Raw genomic sequence first — 18,508 nt, forward strand, 5'->3', positions numbered from 1 at the left:
AGGCTTGTCACCCCACTTCTTATAACTTAAATTAACCATCTTCTATTCATCTATGTTCTACCATGTGGCTTTTTACCTTGCCTCCATTCTGTAGGTCTGACTTCCTCCATGTCTTGCTGACTAATTCTGCATGCCTAGATTCTAACCCCAAGTTCCTTTCTATGCCCAGAAGTTCTGACTAACCACTCCTGCCTAGCTATTGGTGATTAAGCTCTTTAATAAGCAAATCAGATGCCTTAGATAGGTAATGTAAAACTCTAACCCATCACACAGTGTAAACAAATATCCTGAAACAAGTCCCTATACGCTCATAGATTTGAATACATAATCATTAGGGAGTTGCACAGTTTTAAAGGATTAGCATGTGTACCCTTGTTGGAGAAAGTGTGTCACTGGAGATCAGTTCTGAGGTTTTTCAAAAATCCAAGTCATCAGCAATGTGTTGATAGTGGTTTCTGCCCCACCCAGTTCCACAGCCATTCAGTCTCAAAGAAACACACAGAAACATTAATTATAAAATGGTTGGCCTATTAGCTCAGGCTTTGTATTAACTCTTATAACTTATATTAACCCATATTTCTTGTCTATATTAGCTACATGTCTTGGTACCTTTTATCAGAAAGGCATTCTAATCTTGCTTCTGCTGTGTCTGGGTGATGACTGCAGGCTGAGCCTTTCCCCAGAATTCTCCTATTCTGGTTGTTCCACCTGCCCTTCCTGCCTGGCTACTGGCCAATCAGCATTTTATTAAACAAGTACAGGAGACAGATTTTTACAGGGTATAAGACCATTGTCCCATAGCACTTCTCCTGTTTTTTTTTTAAACAAGAACTGTGAATCTAATCTCCTTTGTTTAGCTTTCTTTCCTGACCAATATCCATAACAACTTGTAACCAACATTCTAAACAAAGACAAACATCCATAATATATTTTTTTAGGAATGTGGTTGTAGTTTTCTAGGTTACTTCCTGCTGATTGGGGTGCTGATAATCAATAATGGGAACCAAAAGAAAATTTAGAATTATGGTCAAGTCCTGACTAGACAATTCTGTGAGGCTTAATAATCTCAGTCAGCAGTCTTGAAGCTGTTCTGGATGTAGAACTCAGACATTGGGACCATCCACTCCTATAGGAGATTTCTCAGGGTAGGGAGTCTTCCTTGATCAAACCTGATTTTTCTTAACCAAAATGAATCCAAAGCCTCTTATTTTCTGTGGAAATAAAAGCAAAACCTCTTCTCCAAAGTGACAAATCTTTTTACTTAAATTTGACATCACGGCATTTTCAAAATATATATGTTGGATTAATCCAGTAGCATTTATAATCAAATGTCTTTTAGCAGTTGTTCCTTCCTCAGCCATCAAACAATTCAAAGACAACATAATAACATACAGTATTAGTATTCAGATGCTCTTACTTTCCATCTTTATGTGGCTCGAATTTAAACTCTATTTCTTTTATCTTTATTTTATTTTGATTGTTTTGAGACAGGGTTTTTCTGTGTATCCTTGCCTGTCCTGGAATTTACTCTGTATACCAGACTCTCCTTGAATCTATGTGAAGAGATCTGCCTACCTCTGCCTCTGTCTCCCAAGTACAGGGATTAAAGGTGTGTACCACAACACCCAACTACTCTCTCTTTTTTAAAGGGCTTTATCCTTTTTCTTTTCTTTCCCAAGCCTACATATATATATTTTTTTGACTGTTGCATTATGATTTAATCTAATTGCACACACACACACAAAATCTGAAACCACAACTCCTCCAGATTTCTAAGAGACAGGGTATGCATGCCTCCATATTCAACTGTGCATCGTTACATTTAGCCGTATGGTAGATTTTACATCATGATCAGTTTGGAATCCCATGCAAGACCTCAAGTTATCAAATGAAATCAATTTTTAAACTTTGTTGAATGTTTTCATGCTGAAGATAAAAGCTACTTTTTATGGGCAACTTAAAGAATTACAATACCACACTGGTGCTACTTTACAATGTTAGTGACATGATCTTGAATTGGCTTCAACTCCTAAAAAATAACTAAATCTTAGTTAGGTGACAGCCAAAGGGGAGAAAAATTCACTAATCCAGTGCCTCTCAGTTATGTTTCTTACAAAGAAATAACTGGGTAACCAAAAGCTTTCCCAGGGATAACAATGGTAACAGTGGGTTTGCTCAACTGACTACTACACAATTAGGCTAGTATTTTATTAATCCAAAAGCACTTTACAAGAAAATATAAGTATGGCTTCCAAAAGGAATGTTAAACTTGGACTTGATACCAAGCTCACAGATTTGAGTGTGTAAGGAAAAACAGGCTTTCAAGTTAAACAACAATTTGTAACCAAAACTTTAATCCCAAGGACTCTCACAAACATATTACAAATGACAGCATGAAAAAAAAATCTTGCACAATAACTCAAAGGTTCAGCTCTACAATGTACCCTTAAACCAACTGGTAACTTAGTCTTCAATTTCCAAATAAAGAATGTTACAAACAGCTTCCTCCATAGATAGCAATCAGTGAGGAACCTCTTTGAAAATCTGCAGAGTACAGTTCCCACCCTTTCCCTGTTAACTTGTGTTAACAGCAGCTTTTAAAGACTGCTTATCATTTCACCCACAGCTCCAGACTGTGTCCCAGCTACTAAAGAAACTAGTTTTTTCAATTTCCATCAGTGGTTTATCATTAGTACATCACACTTTAACTGGGCAGGATCTAGATTTATTTCAGTCTATGAAAAACTAAAGTTCAAAGCAAATTCAATCTTGCTTAAGGGAACATGAACAGCTAAAACATCTTAAAAATGCACCAAGCTTATGAAGTCTCAAACAAAACTTGAATTTCCTGTACATACTCCTGTCAAATGAAGTTACTTCCTGTACACCACTTCTTTTGCAAACTGGTCTTCTACTTCCTTTCATTTGACCTAGATCTGCTACGAGACCTAGAGAAAGAGCGAGACGGCTTGTGGTTTCTCTCACGAGACAGAGACCTCTCTCTTCTCCTATCTCTAGAAAGTGACCTGCTCCGGCTTCGAGAGAAGCTTCTCCTCCTTGGAGATCTTCGCCGAGGTGGAGGACTCCTCCTACGGCAATCATCTCGAGGGCGACGACCCTCCCAAGAGGGAGGGGGGGCCATGATTCCGACTTCTTTTCTCACCGTTGGACAGCTCCACTTTTACTCGGCAGCCACATAGTGTTCTTCCATCTAGCTCTCAGACAGCGTCAGCAGCATCTCGGGGATCATCAAATTCAATGAAAGCAAAGCCAGGAGGGTTTCGAGCAACCCACACACTTCGGAGCGGTCCATAATAGCCAAATGCTCGTTCTAATTCAGTCTTGTTCCCATTGTTTCCAAGATTACCTACATACACCTTACAATCTAATGGACAGGAGTCACGATGCATTTCGAGATACTGGGTTCGAGAACCGCAGCTCAAATCCCAACACTCGGACGAATCCCACCCGCGCCCTCCGTGATCTACTTCCGTAGATGCTAACGGTGCCCTGGCGTCCACGAAATGGCGGCGCCTACGTATATATTTTTAAACACACTGTAAACCATTTAGAGGTCTCTTTAATATCTTTACTATATATCTCTCTTTTTCTGACCAAATGAGACTTTAATTTGCTAAGCAATATGACTAGGATTAAAGCCATGGCTTTGACAGCTGGATCCACCCCATTCCTTAGCTTTCTGAAAGTCTAGCTTCATGATGTAGGTATTGGCAGGAGCCATGTTTATTGCCACAACTCTATGGAGTTTTAAGATCCCTGCCACTACCAAGAAACATGCTGTCAGCTATTCATAAACACAATTTACGTATTTGGTGGTGAGGCCTCTTAAAATAGTTGTAAGGTTTTTGAATCTAAAGCTGAGTCAGGAAGCCTCTCTTAAATAAGACACACTTGACTCTACAAAACAGAGCCCACATGAGAAAATGCTGCTACCAAGAAGCCATGTTTAACTCTGTTTTTTTGTGTGTGTCTAGAATTTTTTCCCAAACTCTCCCAGGTTTTAAGTGGATTTAGTTGTCTACGTTGGTGCCATTTGTTGACAATGCTTTCTCTCTCTCTCTTGCCTGCAGATCCTGATGTAGAACTCTCATCTACTTACCCAGCACCATGTCTGCCTATATGCTTTTATGCTTTTGACCATAATGATAATGGACTAAACCTCTAAAATGGTAAGCCAAGCCCAACTAAATGTTTTTTTTAACACTTGCCATGGTCATAGTGTATCTTCATAGCAGTAGAATAGTCACCCAGACAAGGATTTCCTATGTTCCCTTTTCTCCCTATTGGAATAGTAACATGTATTCTGTGCTATCATATAGTAGAAGTATGTGATCAGATCTGCTTTTTTTTTAAATTTTGATTTTAAAGTCAACAAAATGCCATAAGTCTCAGATGTGACTATGAACCTTTGGACTTTTAAACAATGTTGAGACTGTAATAGACTATGGAATGTTTTAAAGGTGGACTGATGTATTTTTTATATTATGATATGCCTACAAGCTTATGGTGGCTAGGGAGTGGAACATAGTGGTTTGAATAAGAATGGCCACCACAGGCTCAACTATTTCAATGTTTAGTCACTAGGAAATGGTACTCTTAGATAGGATCAGAATATTTATTAGGAAGTGGAGCCTTGGTGGAGGAAGAACATCATTGGGGATGGGCTTTAAGGCTTCAAAAGCCTGGCCAGGCCAGTATCGTTCTCCTCCTAAGGATCAGGATGTAGCTCTCATCTACTATTCCAGCAACTACATGCTAGCCCCTATGCTTTCTACCCTGATAATAATGGACCAAACCTATGATACTGTAAGCAAGGCCCCAGTTAAATGATTTACTTTATAAGAGTTGCCTTGGTCATAGAGACACTGCATAGCAATAGAATAGTAACTAAAACAGTGTGTCTTTAGGGGAAATTCTATATTAAATTAAATGATGTGGGAAGACCCACCTGAACTGGGAGCATCACTATTCTATGGGCTGGAGTCCTGGATTGAGTAAAAAGGCAGAAGGTCACCGAGCATCTTTCTCTCTCTCTCTCTCTCTCTCTCTCTCTCTCTCTCTCTCTCTCTCTCTCTCTCTCTCTCTCTCTCTCTCTCTCATATTCCTGAGTACAGGAAATTTGACCTTATGTTAATACCATCAGAATATTCCTACCATGGTAAACTGTACATTCAAACTCTGAGTCCAAATAAACCTACCCATCCTTAAGTTTTTTTAATCAGGCATTTAATACACAGAATCTTCACAGAAGTAAAAGTAATACAGATAAATTGATGATTATGAATAGATTTATATGTGTATCTATATATCCTTACATATTAAATGTTCTGATACCATGCTATCAGCATTCTTTGTGCATCATAAGGAATTGGACTGCACTGAGAGATCTTGAACATCCTACCATGTGGTGTCTGGATGCTAGAATTCTAGAAGACTAAGCACTTGAGCCCCAGCCTTAGTCTGGAAACTTGAGAATCAGGAGTTACAATAATGAGAGTTTTATTATTAATATTATATGTTCCATTTCAAGTACAAATGCTTGAAAACCAGGGAACCCTACAATATGCATTCCAAGTCCTAATGCCAATGCCTCATGTCCCAGCTTACAACCTGTCATAGAGAATGAATCTTCTCTTAATTCCGCTTGTTCTGTGTATGCTTCTAACAGATAATATGACACTCCACACAGGAGACAACCATAGGTTTCATTCCATCTACCTATTCAAATGTTAATGGTATATTCATCAACACCTTACCTAGTGTGATAATGTTTAATCAAATATCTGTATGTCCTGTGGCCCAGTCATGTTGACACACAGCATGACCATCATGGATAGAAATCTAGATAGCAAAGGGAAAGTGAAGCATGGGTAGCCTAGAAGAGAGTGTGGGAGAGCAGCCCTGCCCCATGTTGTTCTGCTTCTACTCCTGTGTTCTAAGGACTGTTCTCTAAAAAAGCCCCATTGTGGAACTCTGGAGGATAATCACAAGTGTCAAGATGCATACTAGAACAAATCATCTTGCCCATCCCTGAACCTTATGGCCTACTCTGTATTTCAAGAAATAATACATAATAATTGTAAGGGAAATAGTCAAGAGAGCTAAAAATACACAACTTATTTTAACAGACTAAAAGATAAATAGAATAATTTGGAATCTCAGTGGATGTCTGGAGATGGCAAAGACTGGCAGAAAAATGGTACACAAATCAAAAGAAGGCCAGGGTCATAGGTGCAGATAGTGAGGAAATGGAAACAGGGTTGTATTGGTGAATTTTGTACCACTGTGAAAAAATAAATTATATGTGCAGCTGAAGGGAAGGAACATCTATTTTGTTTATAGTTTCAAAGTCCCTGAGTCCCCTAAAATCTCCTCATTTGACAAACAGAAGTTCAATATCTTAGGAGTCTACCTGCTTCCTAATAAATGATAATGGTGACCTTACTGATGTGAGCAACATGTCTCAAATTATCTGTGGTAGCAATCAATTTTCATTTCCTGATTGATCAAATACCTATACTTGTATCAACTATAATAATTGATTACTGGAAGAATGAAATAAAAAGGCATAGAAAGTACAAGGCTACAATTTCACAGCAAATTCAGTACTTACAAATTTCTCTAATAAATAATTACAACCATTATTAATGTGATTATTCTTCTGAGGAGTAATGCACAGAGTTTGAGACTGACCCTGGCCACAGAATGCACTGATGCAGGATGAAGCCATGTTTCAGACTGAGGAAGGAAGAGGCAGCATGAGCACTATGATTCTAACATGATAGTTTGGACCTTTTCTAAAAGGTCTCCAATTAGGATAACATCATGATGATAGAGTACTACTATGGCAAAGACTGGCAGAAAAATGGTACACAAATCAAAAGAAGGCCAGGGTCATAGGTGCAGATAGTGAGGAAATGGAAACAGGGTTGTATTGGTGAATTTTGTACCACTGTGAAAAAATAAATTATATGTGCAGCTGAAGGGAAGGAACATCTATTTTGTTTATAGTTTCAAAGTATTTGTTCCATGTAGCTTTGTTATTTAATTTGACAGAGAATTACTAAAGTGGCAATATGTGGAGGAGGAAGCTTTCTACTTCCTTTGACCAGGAAGCAGAGAACCAGAAAAGGGCCTCAGCAAGATGTACCCTTCAGGGTCATTTCTTCAGTGACTCACTTCTTCCTTCTGTGTTCTACTTATGACATTTTCTGTCAGTTCCTAAGAGAGGGCCACCATCTGGGGAGCAAACATTAAACACAGGAGCCTGGAGAGGACATTACATACTTGAACCACAATAAGGGATAACTTGTAAAAAGTAAAATCTTTAACCTTAAAAGTTAAAAACAAACGTATATTGAAGATAATAAAGCAAAAAGGAGATTGTAAATGCAGGTTAGTGGACTTTGACTGTAAAGTACCTTTTGTCACTAAGACACTACAAGCTCCTATAAGAGTTAATTAGCTAGAACCATGATTAAACACTAAACATCTCAGTTATTTCGTCTATATTGTGGCATTTCTAAAACTATCAGTTCCATAGAGTTGTCATATTGTCATATATATATATATATGCATATACATATAATATATATGTATATGCATATATAATGCATACTGGTGTACATTTAGTATGTGACCCATGACTCTTTCTATCTATATGTATCTAAATGTGAAGATATATGCCTACTATTTAGTACTATAATTGACACAAAATTATTGGTTATTTGTTGCTAACTGTAGCTATTAACTTTCTCAGCAATAATCAATTTAACCTCAAAACTTTTGAGCAGTGTGGATCTTTAACTTGATGATGATTGGCAGTAAGATATGGGAAAGTATGATTCTTTGTTTATATTGAAAGCATTCCTTCCACAGGCTGTAATCATTTTTAGGACTTGTCAAGAGTGTGTGTGATGCTTTCATGCTGGACTTGTCCACATTGATTTCATTCCCTCCATAAGAATATATCTTGCTTGAAAGAAGAGCCTTTTGTCCATAGTGACCAAATTACATTTATTTGTCTTGTGGGTATTTGGACTCTTCTTTATCATCCTTTCCAAAGGAGTTATTTAACTGTTCCACAATGTTGTTTCTGCATTTCATTTAGTGTCTTCTCCATATTTTTCATTTTATTCTGCAGATGCTTGTTTATATCTTCTATTCAGGAGTAAGACCATGAGCCTTGATTGATAGTCCTGTTCCTTCTCTGTATTACTATCGCTTTGCTGTCTTTGTACATGCTCAATGTAAATGGAGTCACATTTGTCACAGTTACCAAACAATGAACTCTGGTGTATTTGAGATCTATCAAGAGGAAGAAGTGACCAAAAGAAGCTGGAAAAAGGGGATATTGGTGCCCACTGAAGTCCAAAAATAGACAGATGGTCAGAGAAGAGAACCTATGGATCATGTCAAGGAAGTCAAGGTTATTAACTTTGATGGAATTCATTTGTAAGAGTGAGCAGAACATGATATTACTTAATTAACTCATTTAAAAGATCATTTTGGCTGCTGTGTGTAGATAATATTGTACAAGAGCAAAAGAGTGAAAGTCAGGAGCGAAAAGCATTCTGTTTCTAGCACCATTGGGTGTTTATTATCAACTCAAAGTACTGTCAAGATTTTAGCCAAAAGAAAAAATATTTTACTTTAGTTTTCTGTAAACTATTTGCACTCAGAGGCAATGTAATTCCACATATAGGTCAGCAACTGATATTAGAACCGGGTGCAATGCATACACCTTTAATCCCATTACTCAGGAGACAAAAGCAGGTAAATTTCTGTGTGCTCAATGCCAACCTGGTCTACATGCAAGGTCCAGGCTAGCCAGGGCTGAGAGTGATACCTTATCTCAATGAATAAAAATTTTAAAGAATAATATTAGAAATGTGAAGAGATAACTAAGAAGAAACCTGGTGAACACTTGATTTTGTTCCAGGGTCTACCTTGATGAGATTCAAATGTTTTTAGGTATGATACAATGACCTTCTTAGAAAAGTAAAATAAATAAAGAAAAGAATAAAAGAATGAATGAAAGAAAGAATAAAATATTAAACCATACTTTGATGTAGGTGTGTCTTCTATCTATCTGTTGATTTCATTTCTTAATAAAGAAACTGCCTTGGCCAGCCCTTAGGTGGGTGGAGTAGAAAGAACAGGAAGAAGGAAGTGAGGTAGATGGCTCAGACAATTGCCCCACCTCTCCTCTCTGGGGCAGACCTCCGTGCCTCTCCTCAGGGAGACAGATACGATGAAGCTCCAGCCCAAGATAGACGTACGCTAGAATCTTTCCGGTAAGACACCACTTCATGGTGCTACACAAATTATTAGAAATAGGTTAAAGCAAGATGTGAGTAAGAGGCTGAAAATAATGGGCCAGGCAGTCTTTAAAAGAATACAGTTTCCATGTAATTATTTCGGATAAAGCTAGCCGGTGGCTGGGAGCCGGGCTGCGGGAAGCAGCCCGCTGCTCCTTACTACAATACTTTGCTGATTTTCCAAAGTGAAAATAACCCATGTTGTCTATTTCAGACAACAAGTTGTATCAGACAGAGAACTGGTATATGGCTCCAGAATACTAATGGTATACGTGTTAAATGTGAATGCTGCCAACAGATTTCTTACGTTATTAACCTCTTTGAGTGGCTGCAAGACCTTGGTCACTGACCCCATTTTACCTCCTCGGACCCTTAATTTTCCCTTTCCAAAATTCCCTCAGTCTTCTCATCTTTCCCTTGCTTTCCACTTATCAGGAACCCAGGATACCTGCCAAAACAATATATTTTTAATTCTCAGAATGCTTGAAGTAGATCATGAGGGTTCAACAATGCTTTATTAATTAACCTGTAAAATCTTTCCATTTTTAGCTGTTCACACTCACACTATTATGCTAGTGGATTCTTAAATAGATGCAACTGTTAATGGAGTAGGAAAATATAATCTTGTTCAGGACATGGCGTTTATGGCACCAGTCAAATTACCTTTAATTAAAACATTATTAAACAACCCACACTGTCTATAAGTCAGAGTGGTTTTTTCCTGGAATCATCGGCTTTGCAGACACAAAGACACTGTATGTTAAAAAGATTCTTTCCTATCCAGTCATTTCCCAGAAGTAGGTGGAGAATAGCAGGTCTGTGGGGGAGCTGTTAAAATTAACTTCTCCCACCGCACCACTAAAATTCTCACCAGTGAACAAGGGAACCAATCTAGCAAATGAGAAATGTACCATGAACTATCTATTACTCTTGGCAAACTAAATTATAGTCTTTGTTCACTACTCAAGAATAAATGATTTCCTCTGGCTTCAGATGTGATCAGTAAGAATGACAGCAAAGAAAGAGAAAAGGAGAGAAGAGAGCCTGGACCGGACTGATACCTTTGCATGGCTAATGCCATCGAATCATGAAGTCATAGAAAGGGCTGTGCAAAGCCTAGTGTTGTTTGCAGCAAGCAATATTTTACGTAGTCAAGGCTATCTGAGCTTGCAGCCCAGCTGCCTATGATGAGCTAAAATGCATAAATTCACACACCTCCAACTGTCAGCTCTTTTCACAAGCGGTGATTATTAAAAGTGCGTCCTTAATTGGCAAAAGAATCTTTGCTCATATACCTGCTAATTAAATTACTAATCATTTAACAATTCCTCATGTTACATTACCTGGAAAATAAAAAGACAAGGTCATAATCACCCTTGGTATTACTTTAAAAGATTTGGGGAGAGATGGCAAGTAAGCTATGGCTGGCTGAAGGGGTGAGATGATATGAGAACATTCAAGTGGGCATAGTTCATTAAGCCACCTTCCCGGACTGTTCAGAAAATTGTGTGCAATAGTATCTAGCTCATTTAATACCTGGAGTCTACCATTCAGATGGTTAAACAAATGAGATTCATACAAGCTTCGTCACCCCGTAATTCACACCTCATTTGCTCTTTCTTTTGTACTAACATCTGCTACATCACTCCGACTGTTTGAAGAACTCTTGTAAGTGCCCCTGCCAAAGAGCTGTGCAGCTGTGTTCAGACCCCTTGACATGATATATGTCCTGTCTTCTCTTTGAAATGGAAATGTAGGCACCTTTAAAGTGTTAGGTAGCACTAAAACTTCAGAGAACACCTTTACAATTTGAAAACATTAAACCAAAAGACGACCTAATACCACTTCCCCAAACCTGAAGTCATATTCCTGAATCTCATATTATAGAAATCCAATTCAGCAGCATCCGTCTTCACACGCACTGAACACTCATAGTGAAGAAGCATCTGGTATTTCAGATAACCCAATATGCTGACTTTGCAAACCGTCACAGGCCTCTAAATGAGCTCATAGGTAAACACTGAACATTACTATTGTTCAGGGGAGTTCCTGACACTGAATATGGCTGAGTCTCAACCCTTTACTTCCACTCAAGACCTATGTGGGTGTGTCTGATAAGCGGCCATATTTTACCAGCTAATAGAGACTACAGATCTTCTCTTGTAAGCTATAATTAAGTTCCACATTTTCAACAAACAAATTTTAGAGGGGCAGCACCTGTTGCACTGCAGAATAAAGAAGATGAATAATATCTACATAATGATAGCAATTGCCCTGATGTATTAAAGGATTCTGATTGTGGTGTTGCTGGACAACCTAGATGTTGAACAGATTTTTTTTCCAAGTCAGTCTTTCTTTAACATAATTCTCTTCAAATCCTCCTCAAGACTCTTTTCAAATACTAATAGAAATTTCACCTAATTTTTAAAGCTAGGTTTTTTTTTATTTGCAAGTCTGCTGTGTATTAGTATTTGTGCACATATGTGTGAGTGTACCTGCATAGAGACCAACACTGCATATCTTCCTCTATCACTTCCCACCTTGTTTTTTGAGATAGAATATGTCACGGAAGCTAGAGTTTAATGACTCAGCTAGACTGGCTTGTCTCAGTGAGCCCCAAGATCGACCTGTCTCCACTCTCAGTGCTAGAATTACAGGTTGGCATCAGTGTGTCCAGCTCTTTGGGAGATACTGACTTGGGTTCTCAAATGTGTGTAGCAAGAATTTTTCTCACTAAGCCATCTCTGCAGCCCCCCCCCAACTCCTAATATTTACAGTCTTCTCTTGTGAAAATTTTATGGTTTAGATCAAAATAATAAGTACTTATTCCAAGATGAAGGATCAGAGGTAATTATTAACATCCTATTACTAATAATATAAAGGAGTGTGTTTGAGAAAACAGATACAAAAACATATGTCCCTCTCATGTAGCAAGTCCTGCGATATCACTCAAGAATGAGAATTATTTTGTTTCATTCTGCAAGGAGTTTCTAATGCTTATGAAAATACCTGTGGACAAGGATTGTTTTGTTAAAAATTGGGGGGAGGATAAAAGGATAGAAGAAGTGTGTAGTTGTGGAATAGAGACAAGAACATTTTACACAAATGAAAATGAAAATGAAAAAAAAGCTTACCAAAAGGCTTTATACTGGGTAAGTTCTTACAATAAAGGTAATCTGATTTTCTGGATGGAGGAAATACCATGAACATGTAGTCATGAGACAACAAAGTTGTTTAAAAATAGTTGTTTTTTATTGATTTTTATTGAGCTCTCCATTTTTCTCTGCTCCCTTCCCTGCCCTCTCCCCTTCACAAGTCCCTCTGTTTCTCTCTCTCTCTCTCTCTCTCTCTCTCTCTCTCTCTCTCTCTCTCTCTCCCTCTCTGTGTGTGTGTGTGTGTGTGTGTGTGTGTGTGTGTGTGTGTGTACAGGCATGTCATGGTATACCTATGGAGGTCAGCATTTTCCTTCCACAACATGGGTTCTAGGGACTAAACACTGGTTGTTAAACTTGGGGGCAAGTGCCTTTACTTGCTGAGCTACGTCACCAATCTAAGAAATAGTGTCTTTTATCTGAAAAGTGGAACTAGTTTGGTTTTGTCACTGAGTGTGAGAGGAAAGAGATGAAAGAGAGATGCTGAAGAGAGAATGGTCGTCAGAGCAGCCTGCCTATTTGCAGAACCATGGAGTGCCTTTACAGAGTTCTTCCTTGCCTGTGTCTGTTTGTAACAGTTGTTTGTAACAGTTCTCAGTGGAAATATATCAACCCATAGGAGAAATGCAAGGCTCCAAAACATCAATGTCAATTATAAATCTGTCTTAAGGGTCCCAGAGAGTTGTCAGGGACAAGAATGTGAGTTGTAATTACAGGCATGGGATAGAGAAAAATTGATAAATATTTAGGAGATTTATGTGGTGTTGCAGGAGCTCTTTCTGCTCCTTCAGCCAATAGCCGCTGAGATACCAGCCCATTGGGGTGAGGTCTCTCTCTCTTTAAAAAAAGCAGCCTCTTCCCTCCACTCGCTCTCTGGCTTCCGGCTCCACTTCCAGCTACTAGGCTCCCTTCCTGATTGCGAAGAGGGCTGTTGCCTGGGACAGAGATCTGTAAGTTTTTCTCCTTTAAATAAATAACCATTATATTATTAATCATAATTCCAAACTGGTGTGGGATTGTTTGTGACTTATGCCTTCAATGTGGGACTTTCTAATGAATGAAGAATGATTATACAGGCAGGAAGTAAAGATGTTTCTCATGTAGCCACCGATGACTGAATTTGAGAAAATAGAGGGACTAGAGCTAAAGGAGAAGGTGATATATTGATGTTTGGTCCTTTCTACTTTGTGGGTTTCCATGTGCATACAGCATGCTAAGCACAAAATATTCTTGGAAGAGGTTAGGGCTAGATATAATAATTAGAATAGTCTTACCTCAATGAAAGTTGAAGTCATGCAATGTTGTGTGAAGTGAGAAAAGACAAGTCCTAGCAGCATGGCTAGCACAGTAATAGAAGGTGGTAGGGAAGGAGGAAGAGTTGTTCAAGATGTTTCTTTTACATCTTATCTAGTATAAAACGGTCCTCTATACCTAGAGCATTAAATGACTTGGTCCTACATGAGGCTCACTTGTCTATATGTTAAATAGTTTCCCAAAATTAGGCCCATGTCTAATAGAACTTGGGAATCAGTGAAGACAGGCCCTTCGAAAAGAAAAGAATACTCAATTATCAATTTTTATAGAGAAGGTTATAAATTGGCATGGTCTCTTTGGAAGACTCTGGTAACTTCTGTTAAAACTTTTATTTTGGCCCGATTCCACTTTCTAGAAATTCATCTCAGAAAAATTACACTCATGTATGCTCAGAGTAAACCTTCAGGGGCCTTCACAGCAACATTGTTTATTTTTTTGTGGCAAATACGAATAATCTAAACATCTATAAGGACCGTAGTCCTTAAAATAGACTCATGCTTGACTTCCATAGTATCAATAGAGTTATGGGAGAAAAAATTCTAGATAGAAGTATTATAAGGGCTGTTATGGCATCTGAATGGAATTGGAAACGTGACGTGTAGATTATTCTTCTGAATGCTTTGCCTAGATGCAGAAGGCACAGAAGACAGCAGCGGCCAAACGAACTTTCAGGTGGACTTCATGGAAAGTGGAAGGTTCAGGTATTGTGTCAATAGATCCAAAAAGAGTTAAACAGAAAATATCAAACGTGAATGGAAAGTGTTGAAACCATCATGGTCATGCAATTCTGTGTTGTGATGACGGTCTGAACAGATCTGATATTGCTCCGAGTGGCTGCATCATGCTCTGCCTTGGAGGGAAGCACGTGTTCAGCAAATAAGCTCATTCTCAGTCCCGCTGATCACACAAACACATGGAATTCACTTTTGCAGCAATCAGCTAAAAAGGAAAAACAAAAGACACAATATCTATATTTTCGCTTAAAGCTTTCAAAGTACCAATCTGTTGAGTTCTGAGAGGTACATACAAGGAACTATGTATACTGTGGACCCACATGCCATGTGTTACCGTACATACATAAATGTCAGAAGAGACAGTTGCTCTGCCTTCTGGTATGACTACATTGCACACCAGGAAGCCATGAAGACAACCCCAGGCATTCCTGAACAAGATTCCTAGAAAATGTATTTTTTATGAGGTATGGTTATAAATGAGATTTTATTCGCCATAAAAATAATGATCTCACAAATTGCTTTTCTGATCATATACAGATATCATAAAAGTAAGTATAAAACACTATGCATCTCTGTAGTCAATCAAATTATTAACTTTTTATGGTACTATAAAATCATGACCATATTATCTAATAACACATGATTACACTGTATATGAATAGGCACGTGTGCTTTCCTAATTCCCTTTCTTTTTAAAAATAAATAATATAGTAAAGTATTCTCTTCAATTAAAATATATATTAATTTGTTTGTTTATTCTTCTCTCATGTATTGCATCCTGACAAGTTTCCCCTCCTTCCTCTCCTACCACAATCCATCTCCTCCTCTATTTCCACTCAAAAAAAGAGCAGACTTATCAGGGTGTGCGGGTATATACGTGTGTGTGTGTGTGTGTGTGTGTGTGTGTGTATGTGTTCAAGTTGAAGGAATTTTTTATTTTGCTAAAATATACATTGGTATTCCCCTACTCTGATTGGGAAATTGACTTTATTTGGTAGCAAAAGGAACAGAAATAAAAGAGTATAATAAGTATTCACAATATGTGAAAAACACAATTACATTTATTCTTGTGGCTACATGTAGAATATTTAAAAACTTGATAAACTTGCCTATAATTTTAGAATAAGTGAAATTTTCATTCTTTGTTTTTTAATGAACAAGTCAGATAGTCTATATCTCTTGGGTTCTGATCCAAAAAAGGTAAGTGCCAATGACTCCTTGCTCTTGGACTTGAAGGAAGCTAATTTAGTGAAAAGATATGTATGCATTTTTTTTTCAATTATTAGTTCTCTTCTCTGTCTTCTATTCTCTTAAGCACAAGAAAAAAAAAGAATTAGATAGGAAAATCCCAATTAAAACAGAAAATGTTACCAGTGAACAAACTATAAATGTAGCAAAACTAAAAAGATAAAAATTTTATACCACTGAAAATAGTGTGGGATCTAGGATGCTCATATTAATAGAAATCTACCTAATTGTTCTAAGTTTAACCACACATAGAATACTATTAGGCACAGAATTTCCCATCTGCAGCAAATGCTATGATGTTCTACTATGATGATGTACAATGTGGTACAGATAACTTCTTGTCCAGCTATAGAGGCAAGTAGGAAAAAATGTGTATATCTAATAGAGAGTTATTCTTCAGTCATGGCTAATAATTTTTATGCATTGTCATACAGATTTCAAAAGCAATAGGCATCTTAAAAAAATACCCTAAAAAAGCCAGGTGATCATGGCACATGCCTTTAATCTCATCACTCAGGAGGCAGAGGCAGGCAGATCTCTGTGAGTTCAAGGCCAACCTGGTCTACAAGAGCTAGTTCCAGAACAGGCTCCAGAGCTACAGCGAAACCCTGTTTAATAAAACAAAACAAAAAAATACTCTAAAATGATATTTGTCTTGTGCTATCATTTATGTACTTTAATATACAGGACAATTATATACATTGTCAAATGCTCATATATCTGAATAAATATATCTGAAGAACTCATATAGCTAAATAAATCTGTAAATGTGGGTTAGAAGGACATTTCTTAAATACAGTGCAAAGGGTTAGCTTTGCTTTCCTGTTCATATGATGTCAGAAACATAGATGGGCATTCTATGTCCTTGTTATTTATTGAATAGCAATAAATTCACAAACTCTATTAAATTATGGCCTGTAGCTAACCAAGAATTCCCAATTTTGCTTTATATGCAGTCTCTTTTATTCTAATTGTAATTACTAAAATGATTTCAAGCCATTTATTACACTTCAGACAGTAATGTGCTTGTGTGTTTACATATACATGTCTATGTTACAGAAAGGGTTTGAAAAGGCTTTACTGAAGCAGTTAAATAATACAAAGAGCCACAGCAAGTTTCTAGTTAAATTGTTAATAAATCCAGTCACGGGTCTTGAAGGAAACAGACCCTATGGAAGAAGGTAAGGCCAGGTGATATAATCAGTCACAGGTTACCTAAGTCAGAAAAGAATGGCATTTGAGTTAAAATTGTCAGAGAAAAGGGGGGAGATGCCATGACCTGTCAAGCCAACCCCATGACAGGTGCTCTGCTCTGTCTGATGTGAGGTGTTAGTGTCCTTCCTTCTGTATGATCTAGGAGAGAGAATTGTATCTTTCAAGCCCTAATTTTTATATGGTTTTGATGTCTATGCCTGTGTGTTCCTGTTTTAATTCTGTAAGTTCATAGGTGGTAAGAGTATACTTGCATGAATAAATTAGCTATGAGTATGTGCTGTGACTTGTGTTGGACAGATGGAGGCTGTTTACTTGCATAAACAGGATACAGAAACATTCAGTCTCAGAAATCACACTGAAAATGGAGCCAATTTCTCTTTTGTAAAGCAGAATCATTTAGGGCAAGGGCCAGCTTGGAAGCCACTGTTCCACACAAGATGAAGTAACACAGCTCAGGATGTGGCCTGAGATCCACACATGATAAAGCCAGGGGATCAGGATAGAGACACATAATGTGTATTACCTAAGACAAAAAAAGAAGAGAGTGATGGTTGCTTCTGTTTCCTAAATTCATGCAGATACACAACTTAATTCTGTTTATCTTACGACCAAATAATTTGAGTTAAAACTAAAACTTAATGGCAAATCCTCTTGACTGTATATAAACTGAAGTAGCACTGTGGCCAGAGAGACAGGTCAAGTGATTAAGAACGTCTGATTTTTCAGAGGACCCAAGTTCCATTGTCAGCATCCTTTGGGTGATTCACAGCCATCTGTAACTCCAGATCCAGGGCAATCCAGTGCCCTCTTCTGGGCTCTGCAGGTACCCAGACATTTGCAGCATACATACACATAGATAGACATATACATTTTAAAATTTTAAAAGTCTTTATAGCCTAAATTCTAGTGGAGATTGTGGAAAGCAGGTGAAGTATCACCCCTTCCCCACAATGAAGTCCCATGATTAAAGAAAAAGTTACATATGTCACCAGAAAATGTCTACTTATGATCGTTGAAACCTCTGATTTGTTTTTAAAGGAGATGTGAAACTTGATTGGAGATATTGTCTTCTAATCTTAAAACATTGAATGTATTAAAGCATGATTATAAAAGAAAAATGTAGCCATCCATGTTGTACATACATGAGTCCATGTCAGATACTTTAGTTAATTCGATGATAGAGGAAACATAGCATGTAACTACTAATTCACAGGAAAATCCGTACAGGAGATGCATAGCCAGATCAGAAATGCAGGAATGAATTTGTTTAGTACGGGTAAGCTCAGTCAGTAGCCACATAGAAATAATAATCAAGTCGATCTCCCTAGGACTAAATTTGCATTTCTTTGGGACTGGAATGATTTGCACATTTATCAGTTTTCTGCAGCTCACAGAGTTGTGCAATAGTTCAAAGGCCTGAAAAGAGATTTTCTAGAATCAGATAACCGAGGCAATGCTAGCTTTCCATTAGAAAAACAAAGTAACCATTTTTGATGAGCTTCTG

At 37.7% G+C, this 18,508-nt stretch overlaps 1 pseudogene; it reads right to left on the minus strand.

Annotated features, from left to right (window-relative positions):
• Positions 1-2,703: 2,703 nt before the first annotated feature.
• Positions 2,704-3,448, minus strand: LOC119808100 (annotated as a pseudogene).
• Between the last annotated feature and the right edge of the window lie 15,060 nt (positions 3,449-18,508).

This window comes from Arvicola amphibius, chromosome 2 (genome assembly GCF_903992535.2).
Source record: "Arvicola amphibius chromosome 2, mArvAmp1.2, whole genome shotgun sequence".
Taxonomy (NCBI): domain Eukaryota; kingdom Metazoa; phylum Chordata; class Mammalia; order Rodentia; family Cricetidae; genus Arvicola; species Arvicola amphibius.